General features: G+C 38.8%; 1 protein-coding gene across 3 annotated transcripts in view; it reads right to left on the reverse strand.

Annotated features, from left to right (window-relative positions):
- FGF12 (fibroblast growth factor 12) overlaps positions 1 to 23,873 on the reverse strand; it is a 504,156-nt gene that overhangs the window by 366,151 nt on the left and 114,132 nt on the right. Inside the window, exon 1 of one of the 3 annotated variants that reach the window (XM_084873523.1) lies at positions 15,546 to 15,683. The exons of 1 other annotated variant lie outside the window; for it this stretch is intronic. The gene's annotated coding sequence lies outside the window, so the exon portion shown is untranslated. Of the gene's footprint in view, positions 1 to 14,775; positions 14,870 to 15,545; positions 15,684 to 23,873 lie in introns of those variants that run through there. One more of the 3 variants, XM_084873524.1, reaches the window with a different exon arrangement.

Genomic DNA, 23,873 nt, shown 5'->3' on the forward strand with positions numbered 1-23,873 from the left:
GTCTTGAAATGAGTGAAAAGAAACTCAAGCTAAGAGAAAATAAGTGTTTTGAATCCTTTAATTGACTAATCTAATGTAATATCTTGGAAGACCAATTGGCAAAGACCTGGATAAAGAAATTTCTAGAGCACCAATCTGAAAGGCCTTCTACTCCCTGAATTTGCAATTGTTTCCATTTCTGATTGGATAGGTTAATTACCTTTTTTTTTCTTCAAGTGGATGGTACAAAAATATTTGGCAACAATCATTTTAATACTCAGACTATTGTGCAGGCAAGAAAAAATAAAGTTTGGAGAAGTGAATCACTTAAGTGTCAGGGTTGAGAAGCTAAAACCAGGTCCAGTTTAAGCAAGTGCACACTACACGTATCTAATCCAGTGGATATGTAAGTCACTGGGATAATGCTTCTAGGAGCTAGCACCGAATAACTCTCTACAGTACCCATGGCTTGTGTAAATTTTCCATTTGGATGAAAATGTTATTTATATTTTAGATCTGTTATCTTTTGACCCAATGCCTCTCACTTGGAGAAGTTCAGTGGTTAAGACTTATGCTTTCAAATCAAACTGGACCTGGTTTTAACTTCTCAACCTTGACACTTAAGTTATTCACTTCTCCAAACTTTATTTTTTCCTTGCCTGCACAATAGTCTGAGTAATAAAATGATTGTTGCCAGAATTAAATGAAGAAGAATAACTTAGTATGGTGCCCACCAGAGAGTAAGTGCTCACTAAATGATGGTAAATGATCATGGAGGTGGTGGGGATTATATTGACATTGAAAAGTCTGAAATAGTCTTCCATTAATAACCCTTTTCTTATTTAAAAATATGACTAGCAACATCAATCATCTCTTATTTAAGGTTATTTTTATAACTACTTTACAATATCTGCCTAATAACCATTTTTGCTTGAGGAAAGAATCAAAGAAAATTGGACGTAGAGTATAACAGTTTTGAAGATTTTTATTTCATCAAAATTCTGTAAGAAGAGACTGCTAATGGATAAGGGGTTTCTTTGGGGGCTGATAAAAATGTTCTAGAATTAGACAGAGATGATCCTTGCATAGCGTAGTGAGTACACACACACACAACAACAACAACAACAACAACCAAACAAACAAAAAACCTAAACTCTACCCTTTAAAGGGGTGAAATTTGAATTCAATCTAAATTTTAAAAAATTGTATAAGAAAAATACCTGGGCCTTTTGTACAACTACAAAATTGATTGAAATGTTTGAGACTTCAAAGCCATACATTCCTAAGTCAAATCCCAATGTTACTAGTTACCAGCTATATGTGTTCATGGACAAATTCCTCAATGTCTTTGAGTTTCATTTTCCTCATTTACAAAGTGAGGCTGATAAACTGCCATGCAGAGTTGTGGCAACAAAATATAAGGGAGCAGGAAGAAGAAAATGCTTAATGCAGAGTTTAGCATTTATAGACTCCCCACAAATTTCTTGTCACTTTTTCCCCAGCATTTGAAATCCACTTAGCAAGGACTCGTGTAAGCTTAAGTAATGGCTTTAAAAAATTAAATCATAACATGGTATGAATTACCCACTGACCATTACTATATTTAAAATTATAATCTATAAATGCAAAGCAACACAAAACAACCTATTTTTGCCATTGTTGGTTTGTCTTTAATCCAAGGCATCATTTAGACACTCAGCATTAGGGTTCCATTCTGGATTAGTAAACCAAGATCACACCTTTTCCATTTTAGTAGTTAATAGGTTTAACTATGAAAAAGTCCAACATCAAAGGTGAAAAAAACAGCGCGTACTAGGATTTCAATTATCTTTGAAGAAGAGATACACATGGGGGAGAAACAATGAGTACATTTGCACAAAAATACAACAGTGGCTATTTCTCAGTGAACATGTTGGGGGGAGGCAGGACAGTCTAGTTTGTTCAGAGGATGACCTCTGGAATTGGAGTTGCTGGGCTTCGCTTCTGCTCTACCACTTGTGGCCGTGACCCCTTTGTGCATGTCACAAACCTCCCCAGACATCACTTCTCTGCTTCTAGACCTTTACGTGGTATTTATAAAAATAAAAATAAAATGTACTCATTTTGGCGGTCCTTGCATAAATTTCCCCTCAGGGAAAGTGAGGGACCAAATAACTACCCAGATATGCAAAGAAAATAAAATGAGATGTGTACAATTTTCTAATTCCCAAACTTTTACTGCCTCTTTCCAACAAAACAGTTTAAAATTTACTAGGACACACACACACACACACACACACACACACACACACACACACATACACGCACACAATAACATATTTGATTTTCAAATAATTTTCCTAATCTAATTAAAATCTAATTATTTCTTAGGGAATGTGATAAAAAATGAAGTCTATTACTGTTTCTTATGGGATTTTTGCTTGTTTATTTTTTTCTTCCAGAAAGCAATGTTTGCATATTCAAAGTAAAGTCATCTGGGGACAACAAATCCTGATCATCCTTACTAATAAAAGCCTAAGTAGTAATCACACTGTGATGCCCTCACACCATCACAAGATGGCTGAGCACACAGTGGGCATATGCAGGTGGGTGGGGCTGGGCTTGACACTGCATGCACAGCATGAGCTGGCCTGGGAGTCCCACCTCCTGGCAGAGCCAGGATCAGGAGGATCCTGCCTGGGGGTCCAGCAAGACCTGCCTGAGGGTCCCCTGGCTCCATGCAGCGATTCCTGCCTGGGGGTCCTGCCTCCTCCTGGCTCTGCACAGCAAGGCCTGCCCAAGTGTCCTGGGGGCCCCATCTCCTGGCTCCATGCAGTACAAAGGTGGGACCCCGGGCTCCAGCCTATCTCTTTGGGGAAATCCATCAAGGAGACCTGAATGGGAGGGTGGGGCCTACCTCTTTGGGGCAATCAATGGTGGGCCTCCCACACTTTAACAGGGCAGAGGGCCAGGCTGCCCTCTCCTCCACCCCCAGTGCATGAGTTTCGTGCACTGGCCCTCTTATATTTATATAATATGACACTTTGCAAGTCGCAAACACAGTCTTATATTGCTTTCTCTAACGCTATTTCTCCCACACACCTTCGGGAATAAACAATGGATGTAAATATCTATTTCTGAAAGGTATTTCATCTGACATCACTATTTTCTGCAAAGAAAAATATCCCAGGGTTAGTGGTTGTTTGGGGAAATAAATTTAAAATGGAGTATGCTCAGAAATACAAACTGATTTTGATAAAACATTGTTGAATATTTCACTAACTTTTTTAAACACTATAATATAGCCTAACATAGACTTTCCAGTATCTTTCATGAGACAATCAAGAACCAGTACAGTGTTTATCTAGTTTTCTGACTATACCTTCTACAATATTACAGCACCCATCATTACTTCAGGTCTGCAAATCCACATTTGAAACACTTGGGAAAATGAATTTATTTCAATTCAGGTTTAGGGACACAGATGGTATTTTTAAAATGATACAGTAAATGAATAAAATATTAGCACAGGATGTATACTGGGGCAGCACCTGTAATAAAAAATATTGATATTTCTGTAGTGAAATCTACAAATATCCTAATGGAATAAATGAAGATTATAAATAATCTCATTTAAATCTATGTCAGGTTGTGCTAAAAAATAAGTTTGCTACAAACTTAAGAAAAAAATTGTTTTCAGATCTTCTTAGATTTAGAAATTATGGATAATAGATTATGAGCCTGCACTTGCTTTACTTGGACATAAACTTTTGAACTTTTGAGACTTTGTTTATTTTCTTTCCTTAGCCCAGAATGTCCTCTTCATCTCTTCTAGTTTAATAAACTCTAAAAGGGCCAGTACAAGTGTTGGCTCCTCCAGGCAGAATGTCAGTGCATCTGATAGCACATTGTTGGCATGTCTCTCTCTCCCTCTAGACTAGAAACTCCTTAAGGAACAGCCCTGCCTTTGATGAAGTGAGCCTACTGAAATCAAGAATATTGACAAGCCCTAATCAGTTTGGCTTAGTGGAGTGGATAGAGCGTCAGCCTGTGGACTGAAGGGTCCTAGGTTTGATTCCAGTCAAAGGCATGTACCTTGGTGTGAGCACATCCTCACAACCAAAGTATGATGTTTCTCTCTCATAGATGTTTCTAACTCTCTATCCCTCTCCCTTCCTCTCTGTAAAAACATCAGTAAAATATATGTTTTAAAAAGTTTATTGACAACTCAAACCATAGCATTTGTCTCCATTCCACTTCACAAAATGTTTTTTTATAATGTGACAGTTTTTTAAAACTAGTTTTACATCAGAATCTCTCTTTTCTGCTCCCATACTTTTAAGCAATGCTAAGAAGAACTATAAGCAGTATAGCTGCCAGCTTTCCATTCCAGTTCATCCCTGGAGCAGACTTAAAGGAGACCATGTTTAGGCTAGTATAGTGCTCAGGAAAAGTGGGACAAAGAAGGAAGTTTCTTATAGATTGCACTCTTTATTTTTTTTTTCTAACTACTTAATCATATTTGCATTATTTCTAGGAGCAGGTTTTAAGTTCTTTAGGAGATTAGAAATGTATCTTCTTTTTTTATATTCTTTGCAGTGCTCTTTGAAGACAATTAAGTGTTGCCAAATTAATTAATATGACTGAATAATAATAATAATAATAATGAATAAGGATAAATTATTTTAAATGAAATATTTAGGTAAATGGAAGACCCTGACTCACTGCAAAGGTCCACATGCCCGAGGCAGATGGTGTCTGGCCTTGGTGCATTCTAAGACTTTTGCTGAGTGGACTCAGACCCAGTAATAGTACTGAGTCTGAATCTACATCATCCTGGTGAACACCGCTCACCCCTACCTTGTGGCTCACTGAGAACCTGCCTCACACAACTCATGTACCACCAGAGGCTCTTTTCAGTGACTGAGCCTTATGAGAGGCCAACAGGCAGAAGTGGACTCAGGGTGCCTTGGCCTTTCTTAACTAAAGAAAAAAACAGGCCCAGTTCTAGTGGAAGCTGGGCTCAATGTACAGTTCAGCCTCTCCCCTACACACCCAGCCCAGCAGAGAGAGCCATCAACCATGGATCACTTTGTAGCTTCTAACAGGTAGCCCAGGGCCTGTCACATGTGGTGTCTGACATTGGCATATACCAGAGATCCTCGCAAAAGGCCGCAGAAGCAACTCACCTAGTATTGTATATCCTTTTCCAAAGGGGTCTGCTTCATTTCCTTCTATTTGTTTACCAACTGTATGGCCATCACTTGTATTTTCAATGCTACTAATATGTCTCATTTGCCATACCTAGGGTAGAGGTCAACTGATTCACCAAAGAATGCATTAGTCAGATTCTGAGCATTATTATTAATTCCAATGGTAGCTATTCTCTAATAATGTCACCATCTGTGCAAAAGCAGACAGATTAAAAGACAGGCATGTGTTTATTCAGCTATAGTTACAGCCCTCCAAACACATGCACTGATATTCTTACTCATCAATAACAACAAACTGTGTTTTTGTGTTTCTTTTTAAATTGGCACTATTGCCTGCCGAGAACCAATTCCAACATGTAATAATTATAAGAGTTCCATCAAAAGGTTGATGGGACTTGGGCGGCTCAACAAAGGTGAACCACATATACAGTTCACCTGTTGGAAACTGCTGAACAGCACTTCCCCCAAACCTGAATAGGATTGTTAACAGCTCAAGGCATTTTATTGCCTCCCGTTGGCCAAACACCTGAACAGTGGTAGGCTATTCCCCAAACTGACAATACCCTTTTAATCATATGCACGCAGCCCCTTTCTCCAAAATGCTGAACCCTTTGTAAGGCTGGGAAAAGAACCCTGGCAATTGCCTATCCAGTTTGGCTCAGTGGATAGAGCTTTAGCCCATGGACTGAGAGGTCCTGGGTTTGATTCTGATCAAGGGCATGTACCTTGGCTGCAGGTTCCCTGACCCTGGTCTTGGTAAGTGCAGGAGACAACCAACCTATGTGTCTCTTTCACATGGATGTTTCTTTCTCTCCCTCTCTCTCCCTTCCACACTCTATAAAAATCAATGGGAAAAAATATCCTCAGGTGAGGACTAACCAAAAAAAATTAAATTTAATTTAAAAAACTGGCACTATTAACCTAAATATTTGAAAGGAAAACTAATTCCCGTACCTGACATATAATATGTTCCTATGGCAATAACTCATTAAAATACAACTAACACTCTTGAAACTTGAAAAAAAAAGTTCACTTGGTTTGTTTTCATGGGGAAAAAAAAGCCTTTCATAAATTTTTATGTTATGTTCTTACTACAAACTACTACTGTTTTTCTTATTAGGCATTAAAGTGGATGTTTTAGGTTACGCTTCCTCACACCATACCATAAAAGCCAATGACACTAATAGTTGGCCAGACTAGGAAACCTGGAATATTTATTATATCAAAGCCCTTTAAATATTTTAATTCAAGGTTTGCTGTAATCAAATGTGTACTTCAAAAGGGAGACTCTGGTATCAGTATTAAGATGGAGGAGATAGAGTTGTTCTGACATTAAATTGTCAAACTGAAACTAGGACAAATGCAGTGGAGATAGAGAGAGGAGAACGGGTTGAGGTACTGAGGATGTGTAGTTGGTAGAACTTTGTAGCTGACTGCATGTGAGACTGAAAGAGAGGAAGAAGCAGTGATGTCCAAGCTCCTGGCAGTATGCCAAATAGCAAAGGAGCTCAACTCAAAAAGGAGCCTGGTGTAGACAATTTTTCTTATTTTAATAATAGAACAATGGCCATTCTCAGTAGAATATATGAAGTGCCATCTATGGGAAACAAAAGGGGAGTAAAATCACATTTGCAAATAGAAAAAAGGAAATGAATCATAAGGAGCATAGCACGGTGTCTTGGCTAGGCCACAAAGAAAGGGAAAGGGCTTGATTTTGAAAGAACAAATAATCAAACACAACTAAAGCATCAGATCAGAGAAAATGGGAGGTAAGAACAGAAAGATAGGTTGGAGCTACACATGAAGGATTCCCAATACACGCTTAAAGGTTCAGAATTAATTCAAGAAAACCAATTGTCAATGAAGGCTTTATAACGGATTTAACAAAATAAAAATGCACGTTAAACTCTTCAAATAAGTTAAAGAACACAAACCTCTTTTTGTTTATTTCTTTTAAGATTTTAGCTTCCTTTTCCTGGGGTACATGTGACTGTGAGCTTTAAAGAGTCAGCTAGGTCAGGAGCCCTAGCAGCTGAGAATGGAGTATTATATATATACCATATTAAATAAAAACATACTGGTTAAAATTCTAGAACTTCTCCTTCAAACCATGGCAAAGTTACTGGATTAAGGCTTACTTTTCTGACATGAACAGCTCACATGTTCAGCAGTTGCTCATACAATGATGACTTTGCACACCAATCCCATCTTCTTCCTAGCTTACTTCCATCTCCTGCAAATGGTCTGACACTGGAGACTGAGGAGAACCAGGTTACTTTAATTTATTATTGCTTCCTAAAGAATAAAAATAAAGCTAAACCCAAAGAGGAAAAATGGCAATATTTGAGGATGACATCTTTTTTAACAGTTTTTTTTTTTTTTTTTAAAAATTTGAGTATAGTTTGTATACAATCTTATATTGGTTATATTGGACTCAGGTGTGCAATATGGTGGTTCAACATTTTAAATTCTTATAATGTGATCACCACACTAATTCTGGTAATCATCTGTCACTGTGTAGATGTATAATATTGTTGGCTGTATTGCCATTCCTCTTTTCACCCCCTCCCCCTCACCCCTGCAACCCAGTGGTCCGCAAACTGCAATTCACATGTGGCTCTTTGGCCCCTTGAGTGTGGCTCTTCCACAAAACAGCACATGTGGGTGTGCATGTACAGTGCGATTGAAACTTCGTGGTCCATGCACAGAAGTCGGTTTTCGGCTCTCAAAAGAAATTTCAATCATTGTACTGTTGATATTTGGCTCTGTTGACTAATGAGATTGCTGACCGCTGCTCCAATCCCTCCCTCCTGGTAACCATCACTTTGGTCTCTGTTTCTATGAGTGTTTTTGTTTTGTTTTGTTTGCGTTTTGGGTTCCACATATAAATGAAAGCACACAGAATATGGCTTCTGATAGAAATTGGCAAATTTAAATTGTGAACACAATTACATTCAAATAAAAGGCATGGACGTGCTTTATTTGCAAGTGTATATCATTAGTGTCTTGAAACAGAGACACTACATAATTGTTCAACATTTAACTGATATTACCAATAGATGAGTGTAGTAATAGGTAGTGATAATACAGTGATCTGTAGTATACTTAAAGCATGGACTCTGGAGCCAAACTGCCTGCATTGGAATCCTAACTTCTCTATGCCCCCGTTTTCTTATCTGAGAAAATAGAGATGATAAAAATACCTATATCATAGAATGTTATAAGTATTAAATGAGCTAATACATCTCAAGTTTAAGGAAGTGTATAAGACATATACATTGTTTATTAATAATGGATGATTACCACTTAATGTGCCTACATTTTTCAAAGTTCAAGTTTTCTGTATATCACAAAAAGAAATATCAGCTAGTTTAATAGGAAGGAAAGTTTTCTTAAGACAACAACTCTTTTTGGTTAGGATTATAGTTCCAAAGGCAATTAAAAATATAGATCTGAAGGAAAGGAGAAGAGATGTGAAAAGAAAGAGTTGAGTTGTGTCTTAGCTCGGGTACTATAGCAAAACACCACAGACTGGGTAGTTTGCCACAACCAGAAATTCATTTCTCAGACTTCTGGAGGCTGGGAAGTTCAAGATGAGGGTGCCAGCCTGGACAAGTTCTGGTAAATGACGAGTCCTGGTTCATAGTTGGCACTACTCTCTGTGTCCTCACAAAAGGGTCTAGGGACCTCTAAGGGATCTTTTTTGAAAGGGTGCTAATACTACTTATGAGGGCTGTGCTCTTATTAACTGATTACCTCCTAATAACCTTAGACACTGGGTTCTCAACATATAAATTTATGACACAAACTTCAGACCATAGCAGAACTGATACCATGTAATGTTCAACTAAATACCAAAGAGAAATGGGGTCAATGAGAAATTCCATGTGGTGGGATGGCAAAAGTTATTTATGAATATAAAGCTCTCCCATCTTCCAAAATCTTCAACAGAATTTGGCCACATTCTGAGTTTGAGGTGTCTAGGAGAAATACAGCTTCCCTGGAAAAACCATCAGAAAGAAGATGAGGAAGGAGGAATAAAAAATTCATCCATTTTATTTTCATCTCAAAAGGTAAAATGATTCCTAGGTTATAGTTATATCTACTTTTAAAATATACTTAACATATTTAATATTCTTGATGACACCTGACATCATTTTGTATAGTAGATGATCACAAATAGTTTTGAATTAACTTTGAATGGATGAATAAATAAGAGATTATGTGAAGTAAGATGTATCAGATAGATGAGATTCCCCTTAAGGAACTCTTGGGAAAAACACAATCTCTGTCACCTTAATGTCATTGGAATTTAAAGAATGCTTTATAATTATTGATAGGGTAGATGAATGCGTATACCATAGAAATAAGGACAATGGGACCAAGTCTAAAAACTAGACCATGTATAGTCTTCCAACATCCTGAAGCTCAGACTGCTCTAGTCCTTCAGGAAATGCATTTCCTAGGTCCACGTCAAGGTCTGTGTATTCTGGGGAAGACTTTCTAACACAAGCCAGCAGTTGGAGTAGCAGGTGGTTTTTGATATGTCAGACAATATATGATTGGAATGGAGTTATTGTCTTACCTTCTACAAAAGTATTTTGAACAGAGCTTATCATATAGTAAATACTAAATAAATATTAATCACTGTTTATTAAATTTAGGCATAGCAAATTTGAAAAAATTCTGTATAATTTGGGGGGAGGGGGGGGAGGGTGTGTGGAATCACTGTATGACCTTAGGTAAATTCTGATGATATAAGACGTCCAAGAAGTAAACTGCATGCACCCATCAGATGCTTAGTGATTCTTCACCCACTATACAAACAAATATGCCATCAAATGACTACAATGTAAAAGTGACATGTCAATTTGAAGATGCAAAGACAAATCCAAGAAAGTCTTATATTTAAGGAATTCACACTCCAGTAGGGGGAATACCAGCAAATACTAATTGAACACTAAATGGAACAGCTCTTTTAATCTTTCTCCCAAACATATGAAGTAGGCCTTAATGCTGTCATCATTATACAGATAAGGAAACCGCTATACAGAATGCTTAAGGAATTTCCCCCAGATCAGGCAAGTAGAACCAAACTGGTGGAGATGAGGTTCAAATCCCAGCAGTCTGGGTCCAGATCATACTCTTAGTCACTATTTTGTACTTTCTTTTGTGTGTGCTTTTTCAGGGCTTCATAAAAAGTGTCTAGCATTGTGTGCAAGATGCATGAAAGATGAGAGATTATGGAGATAGGAAGTCCAGATATCGAAATGGTAACACGGACCAGAAATACACAGTGATCATAGATCTGGAGATTATGAAATAAATGAAGGAGCTAATGGAAAAAAAGAAGCTATTAAGACCCAGTAACCACCTGCCATTGGAAGCCTGGAATATTGGAACAATTATTTTATATGCAAGAAGTGTTGAAATTCCAACAACAGTTTTGGGTGGATGACCCCCTGGATAGGGTAAGTGGTTTCATCTCTCTAAAGTCCTCAGCACTGTCCATTGTCTTTCTGACCCTCCCGAGTCTTTTAAACTTTACATTTATCAGTCATAATTTTTCATATTTTTTAATTTTTTTAAATATATTTTTATTTATTTCAGAGAGGAAAAGAGAAGGATAAAGGATAGAAACATCAGTGATGAGGAGAAACATTGCTAGGCTTCCTCTTGCATGTCTCCTACTGGGGATCAAGCCCACAACCTGGGCATATGCCCTGACTGGGAATTAAACCATGACCTAGTTCATAAGTGAAAGCTCAACCACTGAACCATGCAGCCAGACAGCCATAATTTTTCAAATACAATAATATTCCCCAAGCAAGTCTCCTAGCTTCTGTCAAATAGGAACATAGAATGATACTGAGCAATTTCAGAGGCATATTCCGCATCTTCTTTCTGAAAGAAAAAAATCACTTTATTAAAAACAAAATCTCTGGAAGTTTATTAGAAAAATCATCTCCAGCAATTACCAGGAATGTCACAAGGTGGCAGCAAAGTATAGCATAAAATCAGTCCAAGCAGCAGTCTTGAGGGCACCTTTATGAAATATTCTCAGATTCCAAATATTTTGTATGTATACTGAACATACTCATGTATACCAGCTATATAATTGTCCTCTCCACATAGCACCTCACAGTTTACAAAATTCCCACAAATACTACCTCTCATCTTATCCTCACCGCTCCTATGTGAGGTCCGTGAGAATCATGACTTTTGGGGAGAGAACCGAGCAATTTTACGGCAGGTGCCAGAAGTGCCTCAGAGGCTCAAAGTTAAGCAAAGCTCAAAACTTTGTGACTGTTTCTAGTAAGAAGTACTCCATGGGAAAGAGAACATGAAAGGGGATACCATACTTCCAACTTCAGAGGGGGGGGAAATGTAAGAATATTGATAGAACTGGTAAAACTTTTTACCAGTTCTATCAATATTCTTACATTTTATCAGTTCACACAGAAGAAGAAAATGAAAGAAGAAGAAGAAGAAGAAGAAGAAGAAGAAGAAGAAGAAGAAGAAGAAGAAGAAAAGGGCTTTTTATTACTTTTATAACAATGACTAAAATATTTCGCTAAGACAATTATAAGAAAACAAAACCTGAAAAAAGTATGCCCAAGAGAAAAAAACATATTTATCTTCCAAATGATACTTATATTCATTTCCTAGGGCTGCTATATCAAACTACCACTAACTGGGTGGCTTAAAACAACAGTTGCAGAGGCCAAGTCCCAGATCAAGGTGCCTGCAAGGGCTCTAGGGAGACCCTTTCCTTGTCTCTTCAGCTTTTGGTGGCTCTAGGCCTCCAATTTTTGCATCAGAATTCACATGACCTTCCTCTCTGTGTTTCTTATAAAGACATTTGTCAGCAGCCTAAAGGCCTACCAGAAAAATCTAGGATAACCTCATCTAGAGAATTACACCTGCAAAGACCTTTGCCAAAAAAAAAAAAAAAAAAAAAAGCCACATTCTCAGGTACCAGGGATTGGGATTGAGACATATATTTTGGGGGTCTGCCGTTCACCCCACTGCAATGCTTTCAGTACCTTACTTGCACCTGCCCATGGGGAGTTCACAAACCTACCTATTATGGATACCCTGACTCTCCCACAGGTTTAGTTGCCACAGGGCACTGACATCTCATTTCTCTTCCAGAGTCTGACACCATCTTGCTATGCCACTTGTACTCTGCTTGTGTTCAGTCTCCTCATATGTCAGATAAGAAAGCTAGACCAGCCAATGGTCACACAGTCAAATGCATGATGAGTCTGAGAGGAAATGAAGAACAGAGAAGGCTTTGGAGGTGGTGGGAGGGGGAGAAGGCACTTATATCTCTGCCAGTCATTTGTCAGATTATGGTAGAATTGTCTTATCACCCTCTTTATTTTTATATTTGTTTATTTTCACATTTTGTTGAATATCTACTTTGAGGTAGACAGTATTTGAGGTTCTGAACTGTAGAGACGAGCAAGGCCGAATCCTCCTCTTAGGATCCCCACAACCTGGCAGGAGAAACAGACATGTAAGAGGACTACAGTTCAGGGTAAACATGCTAAGAACATGTCCTCTAAATACATAAACACAGCAGCCACAGGGTCAACCCTGGATGTGTGGGTGGACACAAGTGTGAGGAAAGCCTCTGTAGGGGACACACATCATCTGGTTCTTAAGGGGTGAATAAATTTCATCATCTGAGCAAGATCCTTGAAAACAGTACATGAGAAGCAATTGTGAGATTCCAACACGTGAAACAGCAAGGGGGTAGGTGCCTATGGAATAAAGTATGCCAAAGAAAAAGGGAAAAATACATCCTTTGGAAAGAATAATTACCATTACCATTACCATTATCATTACCGAACCATAATTACCGATAGCATTACCTGAACACTGGCTTTGTGCCAATCACCATGCCAAATGCCTTTGTGCATTATATATTCTCACAACAGTGGGGGGAATGGCAGTGTGAGCTAAGCTGTACAGCTCCCACATCTCACTTGCTTCATATAATGCTTTTTTCTCACTCACATAATCTGGTGGGATTAGCTCACTCTCCAGGGTAGTCTTCTAAGTGTTGGTTCAGCCTCTGCTCTACTTAATTCTCATGGCACCTTTTTTATCAACACATGTTTTCACAATTCATCAAAAGAAAAAGGGGGGCTGTAGAGTCCAGTACCAGTAGCTGACTACCTCCGCACAGAAGTGATATGTCCAACATCTGCTTACATTTCTTTTATTAAGCAGGTCATTTGGGCACAGGTAACTTGAAGGGAGAGAGAAATGTAATGTCCGGAATTAGAGGAGAAACAGGTATTGAAGAACAAAAGTAAAGGCTTAACATGGGTAGCTAGCTACCATTATTACGTCATTTCACAGGTGGAGAAATTGAGACACAGAGAAGTCATTCAAGGTCACACAGCTGGTAAGTGACAGAACCAAGATTTGGATTCAGATCTGACACCAGATCGGAAAGTTTTCTTGATTGAGAAATTTGTATGCCATGCACATGAGTTTGAATTTATCCCATAGGGAAAAGGGAATTATTGGAAGGCTGTAATGGGGAGAATGGAAATTATATTTGGATTTTAGAAAGATGTGTGTGAAAACAATGGCTGGGGAAGGATAAGTCCGAGGCTGTGAGGCTCATAGAACTATACAAGTTTTCAGAAGGGATATAAGAAGGCCTACCCTGAGCAGTGCCTGGACTGAGGGTTATGAGGAGGAAGCAGATCTAAAAGTAACTAAGAACTGGAGCACATAGGCTTAATAAGTAAGTGGATATAAAGGATGCTGACAAAGGAAGGAGGAACAGATTATAATGAACAGGGTCTTGGCTGGGGCAATGAGGATTGGAAGTGCCATTTACCATTTACCAAGACAGGATGCCAGACAAGCATCAGATGGACTGTGTTTGCTTTCATTTTCAATGGGGAGAGGGACATAGGTGGTTCAAATCTGAACTTGGTGCATTTGAGTGGCCTGTGCAAATCCAAGGAGAGAGCTTCAGCAGACACACAGGGGCATGCATTTTGCACGTATCGAAAAAAGCTTTATTTATAGACATGTAGTTGGGGGAAAACATGCAAAGGTGATAGTGCAAATCATATGACTGATGAAATGGCGAAGGAGAGAGAGAAAAATGACAGTGAAGGATGGAGCAGTCTCTCTGAAACAGAGAGGTTTTAAGTCTCCCTGAAGGTAAGGACTTCAGGCTAAATTCAAAGTATTCTCCCAAGTATGCCTGACTAAGCCTGTGAAACAGAAACACACCAGAGTGTTCACCATCTGGAAATAAGATTAAAACCCACTGCATTCATAGCAGTCATAGTGTCTATATCGAGTAGGGTGCAGGTCCCCAAACTTCACAGGCCTTGAAATCAACACACACACACACACACACACACACACACACACTCTTTTTATCCTTTTAGCAACTATCATATTACTTTTGGCTTATCACCAAAAGAATATATGTTTACTGTGACAGTAATGATATGTGTAAGAAAAACCCGGTTGGAATGCCAGCACCCCCTTCCAAACTCCCCCCCCCCACCCCCCCACCCCTCCAGTAACTATTCCAGGCTGGAAGCTCGCTTTTCGGCTGCACCTGAGGAAGGCCAGGAAAGAAAAGGAGGGGGCGTGGAAAGGGGCGGAGAGCAGACGCCAGTTCATTTAGGGTTTCATGATTCCAGCTTCGCCACAGGTTCCAAATCCCTCTCCCCTTTCATGTCCGCCATGGGAGAAAAATAAAAAAATAGGAGGGGGTGTGAGTAGCTCATTAACCACACATAAACATCTTCCTTTAAACTGCTCTGAGGCTATTCCTGTGGACAACACAATGAATGGGCTGTGGGTGTCCAATGTGTACCCCTTTCTGCCAGAGGCGAGGATGACTTCATGAAATGGTTTTCTGTCTCCTAACAGAAAGATGGGCCTTCTGGAAAGCCACTCTTGTCTTTCTGCAAACATAGCGGCCTGGGAAATCTGCCCCCGTCCAACCCCCCCCCCCCCCCCCCAAAAAAAAAAAAGGATCATATGCTTCTTATCCCAAAATAGCACCTTCCTCCATTCTGCCGAGATTCAGCGCAAGACTGACTCCCGCAGCCCGGGGAGGCAGCCTGGGCCGCGGATCAGGGGCCGGGATTCTGGCCAGAGCAGCGGCCCTCCCGCCAACGCCAGCGGAGCTGCAGCAACAGGCGCGCCCCGCGGCCAAGAAAGGCAAAGCTCTCAGCATCTCTCCGACCCGAGGACAGACTGCGTAATAGGATTCGCGAGGCCTTGATAAAACAAATGTGTCGCGATCCTATGCTGCCTCTGTATCTGCCCCTTGTTCCGAGGCTGCTCCCCCAGGGCAGTCAGGTCCCTGAATTTGCTCACCACTAAAGCCACGCCGCCAGCTTCTTCATCCTCCCCGGGCCGGGTCACCGGCCTCTGGCACCGCAGCTCCAGGAGCTACCTGGACAGCTCCTGGACAGCCAGTCTCCCCGCACCGCCAGTGGCCACGCCTCCCAGAGTTCTGCCCTGAGCTCTTCCACCCGGAAGCCAATCTCTGCGCCCAGGAACTCTCCTTGGGCTCAGGGGCCCCAGCACTGTTTTCTTTCTATTCAGCGCAGCATCCCAATCTTAGCAATCTCCGTTATACAGCTCTGGGTTACCCACAGTGCCTCATGTAGGAAGGGCTGTTTACTGGAAAACGAATAAATGAGAATAATAAACTAGGAAACAGATTCATCATGCATCCTCAGGTATAATAATCCAGATATTACATCCAATTAATAATGGAAGTTATTAATGAATATAACTCTTACTTTTCTGTCTTCCTTTTTTGCTCACTTCTTTTTGTAAAGGGTATTTTTTAATTGCACAGAATGAGCTCTTGTCATTTTTCCATCTTCGCAGGTCACATAACGGGCAATGTTCTCAAAATTATTCTTGGTCTTCAACACGTAATTAGATTTTCTTCCCTGAGTTCCCGGTTGATCTTCCTGAGGCCCGAGTAAGCACTCTTGTAACAAAGGAGAACCCACCTTTTAATTTTAAAAGATCACACAGATTCAAGCTCTCTGTACCTTGCATATTCAATGATGCTGATGAGCTTGCAGGTGAGTGGGGAGAGAACAATGACCACAAAAACACACCAAAAGTACATCCTAAAGGAAAATACACCATGTAAGAGCACTACGTTTTATAATGACCAACAAAACCCACAAAAAGTGCAAAGTTGGCATGTATGTTGTTTTAACCCCTTTATTTAAATGCAAAGGCTCTTTGCCAAAATTACACTTCAATGAATAACATTGATTAGGTCCAAACACAGAGAAACATAATACTGCAAATTGGCCTCATAGAGTAGTTTAGAAATTCTTTACTAGACTACTTTATTATGAGCTATGAAAGCATACAGTGGTCGATTCACAACATTTCAAAATTCTGGATTTTTATGTAAAATAAAAAAGATAAGGGGACTCATGAACATCATAATGTCACTTTATAGAACATATAAGTAGACTACAGAGTAAAGATAGAGAACATCTTATGGTCATCTTATAGTTTTATTATTTCACATAGAATAATACTTAATAAATATTAGAAGGAAGAGAGAGGGATAGAAAGATATTATATAGCTCTAGTGATAAAGGAATTGCATTTAGAAGAGGTGTTTTTAATACTTTGATCAGCCAGGATCTGAAGTGATAAACAAAGGTCTATACTGAAGAGTCCCATTCTACACTTGGTGATCAGAAATAGGTAATTTAGGGTAAGATGGTCCTTTCTTCAGTGTAGGGGTTCTCATTCCCCAATGCTTACAGAACATACCCTTGAATTGGCCCTAAATATCATCTTGTGAATGGGGGGTGGAGGGGATAGTGGTGGAGCCCTATGTAGTTTAAAACAAAACAACAACAAAAAACCATAGTTAATACACTTGTGATAGTTAATTTTATGAGTCAATTTGACTGGGTCACAAAGGGCCCAGATATATGGTGAAACAATTCTGAGTGATTCTTCACAGATATTTCTGGATGAGATTAACATTTACATTGATAGATGGAGTAAAGCAGATTGTCTTCCATAATGTGGGTTGGCCATATCTAATCAGTTGAAGGCCTGAAGAAAAAAAAAAAAAAAAAAAAAAAAGGTTCACCTTTTCCCTGAGTAAGAAAGAATTCTCCAGTCCTACTTCAAATGGAAACATGAGCTCTTTCTTGTACTAGAGCAGGTCCTACCTGTTTTTGAACTTGAACTGGGACATTGGCTCTGTGGATTTAGACTTATCAGCCTTGATAATCACATGAGCCAATTCCATCTAATAAGTCTCTCTTTCTCTCTCTCTTTCTCTCTCTCTCTCTCAGGTCTCTCTACACTAGAGCCCTGGTGGTGCATGGATTCATGCACCTGTGGGGTCCCTCAGAACAGTGCACAACCACAGGAGGGCTCCAGGGCATGCCCGGCCTGTCTTGCTCAGTCCCCAGAAGCTGGACCCCAGCAGCAAGCTAACTGACCAGTTGAGCATCTGCCCCTGGTGGTTCAGTGTACATCATAGTAATTGGTCAAAAGTCAGATGAACAGTTGGACACTTAGCATATTAGGCTTTTATTATATAGGATATATGCTTTATTTGTATATATTTATTTATATATTCTATTGGTTCTGTTTCCCTAGAGAATCCTGTCCATCAATACGATACCTACAATTTTTGTAATACTACACACTTTATACACTTGAAAAATAACACTTAATAAAATTGAAATTTGTGATAATACACTAAATAAACAGTGTGAGAAGACATTTTAAAAGGTGATAATTTTAAAAGATCAGCATTGTTTAATTGCCATCAGATTATGCCCAGCCTCTGACATATTCAGTAAGTGTCACTTCGGTTTCCATTTGAGTTAGGAGAAAAAGGATGATGACAGGTTTAACCTACTTTTCCCCTTTCCCAGCCTCTCCAGCCTAAGGCATTTAGGGCTCCTGCTCAGCCAGCCACACCTTATGGAGGCTCATAGGAGTGAAGGAAATGTCTATCTATCCAGATTAAACATCACAATTGAACCATAAAGCAGTAGTTCCATCATTCTGTTTTGGGAAGGGTCACACATGGAAATCAAGTATTTGGGACTCTTGTATCTTACTGATTTCTCTGCAATACATACTTTTACCAACTTCTCCTAAAATAACCCTAAAAGGAGTGTAGAAATAAGCTAGTCAATATTATTTATTTTGGACATGGGTAAACCAAGGCTCAGAGGTGAAAAAAAGATAACCTGTCTGTACCACATAGCAATCATTACCATATGTAATAAAGCCTACCCTCTCAGCATGTCTTTATGATTCAAGAATCAAAAAAGAACCATGGTCAGTGTGGCTCAGTTGGTTCAGCGTCATTCTATGCATCAAAAGTCCCTGGTTCACTTCCTGGTCAGAGCACATGCCCAGGTTTCGGGCTTGATCCTTGGGATCCCAAGTTGGGGTGCATGCAATCAATGTTTTTGTCTCACATCAATGTGTTTTTGTCCTCTCTCTCCTTTTCTTTCCTATTTTTTTGAAACCAATAAAAAATAAAAATAGAATAAAAGGGTTTATTTGGATTTCTCATGAAAATCTATGATTCTAACCTTTTCCCATAAAACTTTTACTTAAAGGATTATACCAGAAAATAAAACTCTGAACCTCTCTAACAAGTACTGCCCATTTTGAGAGTACTTATTCACTAAAAACTGAGCCACCTCCTGTCATTGAAACCATACTCCTGTAACAGATGTCATCATAGCATTCTCCAATCCAACACCTGCACTGATTCTCAATAACTTGATGTGGGGAAGGAGGAAGGAAAGGATAAAGTGTCCAAATTGCTTAGCCTGAAATATAAGGATGTCTATAATCAGAGCTCAACCTATTCTAGCAACAAAAAAACATATATATATAGTACATGAATATGAATACATAGTAGTGTAAGGCACAATACGTGGGACAGTAGGAAAAAAAATAGAGCTGGTTTGGAAATAAATCCTCCAGACTTAGTAAAGGCTTTAGATAACTACAACATCTTGACAACGATTCACGAGAGACCCTGAGCCAAAACTCTCCTGCTAAACCACTCCCAAGTGTCTGGCCCACAAAACTGTGGGATAATGGATACTTGTTTTAAGCCACTGTTTTGTGATAACCTGTTTTGAAACATTGGATAACTTATATATCCATCACCAGATGAATGGATAAACAAACTGGTATATCCACACAATGGAGTACTAAGCGATAAAAGGGGTGAATTATGGATACTTACATTATGCTTACAATCTCAAAATAATTATACTGAGGGAAATAAACTAGTAGAAAAGAGTACTTACTGTATGATTCCATTTACATAAAATTCTAAAAATCCAAACTAAACAATGATGACAGAGCAGATATTGGTGGGTTAGGAATGTGGATGAGGCAAAGAGGGGAAGGAGGTATATGTGTGTAGGGGGAGTGGACATGGTTGTTATACTCATTGAACTTCCTGTGGCAACGATGTCAAAACGGAACACATTCTACTCTTTTTTTCATTCTGCACCATTTCCATTTCAATAATACCTTAGTAAAATATTTTTAAAATTATGAAAAAGTGATGAAGACTTTGGTAGTGTCAGGATTGAAAGACATTCACTGAGCTAATACCCACAATGCAATGGGAAGCAGGGTGGGAAGTCTTTTGCTCTCTGTCCCCCAGTAGGTGGCGCCCATGCTGAAGTCTTTGTTTTTTCTTTTTGTTCAGTTAAGTATTAGGTTTGCCTTTGGTATCTTTTATTAAGCCTAGTTATTCTCTAATTATTAGTAATACATTTAAGATCCACTCTGGAGCTCTTTTCTAAGTGATTTTGACCTAATGCTAGATGTTTCACCCCAAAATATAATTTGTAGGGTTCTTGAGAAGATATAAACTGATATAGGAAGTACCTAGCTGTCACTTTGTAGGTACCTCGTAGATTGTAATTATTATATCCATATTGTTATCATTGTAAAGCTATAGTCTATGATAAGGATAAGAAAGGTAACTGGTATTTGCTTTTCCTAATGGAAATTTAAAAATTGTACTTTGACCATCCAAGTAAACTTAGTTTTAAATAGTCAGATAAATCAGGTCACTGTGGGAAAGGGGTGAGTTAAGGTCACACATTAACTAATCCTTTGGGAGCTTAGGTTGTTGGATGGTGCTTTTTTTCAACACCTAATGCAGCCTTTCTCTGCTGGAAAAAAAAATCAATGTTGCTTTTGGGTTAGAAATGTCAAACAGAGCAAAAAGAATCCCTGGTTTTATAATTTATAGAACAATTTCCCATTCGCCATCTCATTTCATCTGCACAGAAATGGTGTTGTAATAAAATAAAGGGATGGTACCCCACTTTAGGGTGAGAAAGCTGAAGGAAAGTCAGAGGAAATGACTTGCTGAATACCACACAAGCTAGTATAAGAATAGCTGACCCTAAATCTTGTGCATTGTCCATAACTCTCCAATGAGTAAAAATGACAAGATAAGGAAGTACTGTGTGACTCAAACTAAAGAGCAATGTTTTATAAAGGTCCTGAGGGGAAACCAGGCCAATGAATTATTTGAATAGTATGTCCTCTGCTTATAAAAAGAGAGGAACTAAGTAAATCATAAGCAAGTCATCATTCAATCTACCCTGTTTCCCCGAAAATGAGACAATGTCTTATATTATTTTTTTCTCCCAAAGTTGCGCTAGGTCTTATTTTCAGGGAATGTCTTATCTTTCCATGTGCTAGGTCTTATTTTCAGGGAGACATGGTATCAGGTGGACCCTTTAAGAATACTTAATGACATGGGGACATCCCATATTTTAATTCTATTATGTTTGAAAGAAGAAGAAAAAATGATTAGGTACCATATCTATTGGGTGATAGAGAAGGGAAGAGAAATGAATGGACGATTATCAAAATATGCTCTTTTCAGTGTTAAGACTATAAATGGCTATTGTTCCTTTATATTGTTTTATATTTTCCTACTTTTGAACTATGGACATACCAGAGTATATTGTTGTTCTTACTACAAAAATAAAGGTTTTAATGAATAGATAGTTCTGAGAGTCATTGTACATGATTTCCTAAATATTTGGTCCACTGTACTACTGTATTCAATTCCGGGAGTAAAATTCTCAGAAAGGTACTGGTAACAAAGTGGAAACCTGATCCTGCCATATTTACCTGGAATACTGTGTACAATTTGGCAACACTGGAGAGAGAAAATTGGAATGAACTTCAAAAAAAGCTGGAACAGAGAAGAAACGAAGAGGCAATTTTTCCATATAGCATAGAGGAACTCATTTAAAATTAGTTATCTTAAATGGAGGTAGGCTAAGATGAGGGGATATGAGTGAGGAGATTGAAGTTTATAAAATAATCTGTCATATGTGGGACTGTCTGAAGCACACTGGATTTTAATCTCTCTAATGACAACTGTTTTATTCAACTTTCTAACATCAAAGTGCCTTGCAGAGTATTGGCAAATAGCATGCACCTGAACTGAGTTGTAGTTTGTAGTTTGAGTAAACATGAATGTATCTAAAAAATCTTAAAGTTTACCATGGGTTATTAGATGAAGCCCTAAAAAAGGTTTCAATTTGTAAAAAGTCTTTTTATGATAGTAAATCTGAGTAACTATCTAGATCCACAAAAAGGTACAGGCAGATAGCAAGATCTGCAAAGAGGGATTACTGGGATATTTGAAAGATGATCAATAAAATATTGTTTGGGTAAATTTATCTAAAAAAGAAATCCAGACTCTAGTTACCTATATCATAGGTAATAATAAAGGCAATCACTGTGTTTATATAACAATTACAATATGCCAGACACTGCTATAAACACTATTTACATACTAACTAATTTAATTTCCCAAATGTCCCTGTCAAAAGATACTCTTATTCTCCTTTCCATTCCCTTCATTTTAATAGTTGGGGAATTGAAGCACAGGAAGGTTAAATGATTTGTCTAAGGTCACACAGCTAGGAATTAGCATAGCCAGGATTTGAACTCAAGCCTTCTGGGTCCACACTCTGCAACTTAACCTTCTACTTTCTTTCAAGGGTAATAACAACAATGTGCTCACCTATGCATATACTATGACAAACATATTTATCGATTGCCCTTATTTCTTATGCCAGGTAGCTTCGCCTCTCAAAGTAAACCTGGAAGCAGGAAGTGTGTCCTCATTTTTTGCTATACCACCCATCCCCCATCCTTAACTTCCAAGACATCCACGATTGATGCCACACTATAAACAAAGTTCTGCTATGACACACTAATATTTATATGATTGGCATTCAAATTTCTTTCGAAAATATTACATGTTTCACTCAAATTGTCAAATGTAAAGAAAGAACAACTCTCAATAAAGAGCCAGACAATTAATAAGAAAATAAGAACTGGGTCACCATATGTGAAACATTTCGGGGATTGATTTTAGCAATCTTATCATTGCAAAATGAGTAAGCTCATATTATTTCCACCTGCAAAGGAACAGCCTTCGTGAACTACATTTTCATTGCCTAGACACACAGGGCCCCTTTCTACAAGAACACTCAGCCCATCTGCTCACATTTAAAAATATAAATTGAAGACTCCCACGCTGCCTGGGCTTGTAAAATGTCTATCACCAAATCTTTATTCCAAGACTCCTTTAAGTCTATGATTCCCGCCCCCCCCCCTCGCTCACTTTTCTTTTCATGGCTTTCGGTAATTCTTTTACAAGTACCTCATGATTAAGGTTTGCTGTAATAGACAATGACCTTCAGAGTGCAGGATGTCAATGTTACTTCCATCTATGTGTCTTCATTTTTACTAGTTGGGGAAACACTACTTTGTAGCCTGGTACTAAGCCTGTTTCCAAGAAGGGAAATTAGGGTGCTCTTTCTTTTAAAAATATACAATAAAAAGGGGAGGGAAGAAATGTGCAGACAATTTTTGTATCTAGCCACGTACGCGAGGCTACCAATGGATGTTTCTCACATCAATGTTTTTCTGTCTCTCTCTTTTCCTCTTTCTCTAAAACCAGTAAACATAAACCCTCAAGTCTATGTAAGAGATTAAAAACTACACACATGGCCCTGAACAAGGGGGCAGAAGTACTTGAGTTGTGTCCATACAAGAACTATATCCCCATTGTCATAAACCACATTTGATTCTTCTAAAAGCGTCAGGCCCAATTCTTTTTTTATTTTCTTTCTTTCCTTTCCTTTTCCTTTCCTTTCCTTTCCTTTCCTTTCCTTTCTCCTTTCCTTTCCTTTCCTTTCCTTTCCTTTCCTTTCCTTTCCTTTCCTTTCCTTTCCTTTCCTTTCCTTTCCTTTCCTTTCCTTTCCTTTCTCTCTCCCTCTCTCTCTCCCTCTCCTTCCATTCTTTCTTTCCCTTTCTCTTTCTCTTTCTCTTTCTTTCTTTTTCTCTTTCTCTTTCTCTTTCTCTTTCTCTTTCTCTTTCTCTTTCTCTTTCTCTTTCTCTTTCTCTTTCTCTTTCTCTTTCCCTCCCTCCCTATCTCCCTCCCCCCTCCCTCCCTCCTCCCTCCCTCCCTTCTTTCCTTCCTTCCTTCCTTCCTTCCTTCCTTCCTTCCTTCCTTCCTTCCTTCCTTCCTTCCTTCCTTCCATTCACTCATTCAATCAGATGATTATATTAAGTGTTATTTGCTAGGCATTGTCATGGGCAGTAGAGGGG

The sequence above is a fragment of the Pipistrellus hanaki genome (genome assembly GCF_964339955.1).
Source record: "Pipistrellus hanaki genome assembly, chromosome: 2".
Classification (NCBI taxonomy): Eukaryota; Metazoa; Chordata; class Mammalia; order Chiroptera; family Vespertilionidae; genus Pipistrellus; species Pipistrellus hanaki.